The 2,672-nt window shown below is 42.9% G+C and overlaps 1 pseudogene; it reads left to right on the top strand.

The window, feature by feature from the left end:
• The first annotated feature begins 845 nt into the window (after positions 1-845).
• On the top strand, positions 846-2,465 carry LOC150041144 (uncharacterized; annotated as a pseudogene).
• Positions 2,466-2,672: the final 207 nt, after the last annotated feature.

Genomic DNA, 2,672 nt, shown 5'->3' with positions numbered 1-2,672 from the left:
AGGCTAGAACTCTACCACTTGAGCCCCAGCACCACTTCTGGCTTTTTTTTCTATGTATGTGGTACCGAGGAATCGAACCCGGGTTTTGTGCATGCTAGGCAAGCACTCTACCACTAGGCCAAACTCCCGGTCCCTGCTCTTAGTTTCTTTGTGGCCAGTGTGGCCCTTCCAATGCCTTGGCTTAGTATCTAATCTCAGAAAACAACATGATGTGACATTAAAATTTATAGTTTAAGATACAGAGTTTATGGTGCCTAAAACAGTCTGAAGCAAATGAAATAAATATTAACTAGAACTTTGATGATGCTAAGAAATGATTGTTTAAAACATGGTGGCATTTGTCTTTAATTCTAAATCTTGGGAGAATAAGGCACACACTTGGCTGCATAATAATAAACTACTTCAAACAAAAAAGGAAGTGATTGTTATTAATTCTGGTGTGAATAATTGTCTTTTAGTCACAAAATAAAAGCTTTAACTTTATGACAATTCATATAGAGGTATTTGTACATGTATTCATATCATGTATATTGTTTTTAACATTTATATTAGCATATACTAGTTGTACAAAGGGCTTTCATTGTTACCTTTCCATACATGCATTCAATAAAAATTGGCCAATTTATTCCATTTATGGGGAATCTACTCATTAAAATGAATGACAGGAATGTACTAGTGGCTTTGTGGGGAGGTAAGAGGACAAATGGAGACTGATGAGTATATATATGAGTATATATGAGTATCAAAGTATATATGAGTATCAAAATAAAACAATTAAAACTTGGATTTGTTTAAGAAGAAAAGAAAGGAAGAGAGTGAGTAGGCTTAATTTTAAAATAATTCAAATGAGGGCTTCCCATCCCATCCTCATCTCGGGCTCCGTGCTGACCCGGGGCCCCGGCCGCTGGGCCTCTGCTACCAGCGGGCCTCCCGGCGTGGGGAGGACACCGCAAAACCGGGAGGCGGCCATGGTGAGAATGAGGCAGAGAGTAGAGCAATTCCACATGCCAAATGTAAACTAAGAAGTCAAGATTTTCTCCTGCTGAGTCTGTGACCTTTGATGATTTGTTTGTCAACTTCACCCTGGGGGAGTGGGCTTTGCTCAAGCCTTCCCAACAGCAGCCGTACAGAGATGTGATGGTGGATACTTTCAGGAACCTGGCCTCCATACAAAAAGAACAGGAAAACCAGGCAGTTGAAGAAGTGTGTAAAAGTCCCCAGACATAACCAAGAATTCAGGATTGATGCCCTGTACCAGTAGCTCACACCTGTAATCCTCGGTGCTCAGGAAGCTGAGATCTCTGGCTCCTGATGTGAAGCCAGACCAGCCAGTTAAGTGCATGAGACTTATTTCCAATAAACTCCAAAAAGCCGGGAGTGGCAATGTAGCCCAAATGGTAGAACATTAGCCTTGAACAAAACATTCTCAGCAACAGTACCCAGGCCTTGAGTTCAAGTCCCAGGACTGGAAAAATAAAAAGAAGGTCTTCAAGGTGAAGTCTTTGGTGGTACTCTAGATTCTGTTATCAACATTGAAACCCCTGCTGGAGTGGAAGCGCGTGTCTTTGACATCTTCCTTAGGCATTCATCCTTGAGTATGGCCTTCGGAACTTACACTTGAGTCCAAACTCAATGAGTATGGGGAACTTGAAGAGAAGCCGTGTAAATGCACTGTGTGCGGGAGAGCCTGCAGCAATGCCCTGTGGTTTCAGAATGCCAGAACTCACAAGTGTGAGCAGTGTGGGACTGTCTTCAGTCATCCCACTTCCCGTAGGATATACCGACGCACTCACAGGACACAGGAAAGAAGCCGTACATGTGTCAGCAATGTGGGAAAGCTTTTAGTTCTTCCAGTTACATTAAAATACACGAAAGGACGCACAGTGGGGAGAAGCCTTACATGTGTAGCTTCTGTGGGAAGGCCTTTCGGCAGTCCAGTCACCACATCCGGCATGATAGGACTCACACTGGAGAGAAGCCCTGTGTGTGTGAACAGTTTGGGAAAAGCTTCTATTTCGTGAGTGATGTTCGAAAGCATGAACGGATTCACATTGATGAGAAACCATTTCTGTGTAAGGAATGTGGCCAAGCCTTTAAGTGATTCAAGCTCCTGGCACAAACATAAAATAACTCACACTGAAGAGAAGCCCTATGTATGTAGACAGTGTGGAAAAGCCTTCAGGTCCTATGGTTATCTGACCATCCACAAGAGAACCCACACTGGAGAGAAACCTTATGTCTGTAACCAGTGTGGGAAAGCGTTTGGGCAGTCCAGTCACTGTCTCATCCATAAGAAAACTCACACTGGAGAGAAGCCTTATGTGTGTAAGCAGTGTGGGAAAGCCTTCTTTACCCTGAGTGGTCAACGGAAACATGAACCATCTCACAGTCAAAAGGAACATTTCCTCTGTAACGAATGTGGAGAAGCCTTAGTGATTCCAGTTCCTTACACACACATGAAATAACACACTGGGGAGAAGCTTTGTGCATGTGAGCAATGTGGGAAAGACTTTGATGTTCAAAATCATGAATTTGGAAGCTGGGAGCACAGCCTAGTGGTAGAGTGCTTGCCTGGCATGCATGAAGCCCTGGGTTTTAATTCCTCAATACTATGTAAAGGAAGTCATTAAATAAAAAGACATTGTGAATGAAAAAAAATAATTCAAATGAGG

This window comes from Megascapheus bottae, chromosome X, assembly GCF_031878675.1.
Source record: "Megascapheus bottae isolate mThoBot1 chromosome X, mThoBot2.hap1, whole genome shotgun sequence".
Taxonomy (NCBI): Eukaryota; Metazoa; Chordata; class Mammalia; order Rodentia; family Geomyidae; genus Megascapheus; species Megascapheus bottae.
The sequence above is the reverse complement of the archived record's forward strand: the minus strand, read 5'-3'. Positions and strand labels throughout refer to the sequence as shown.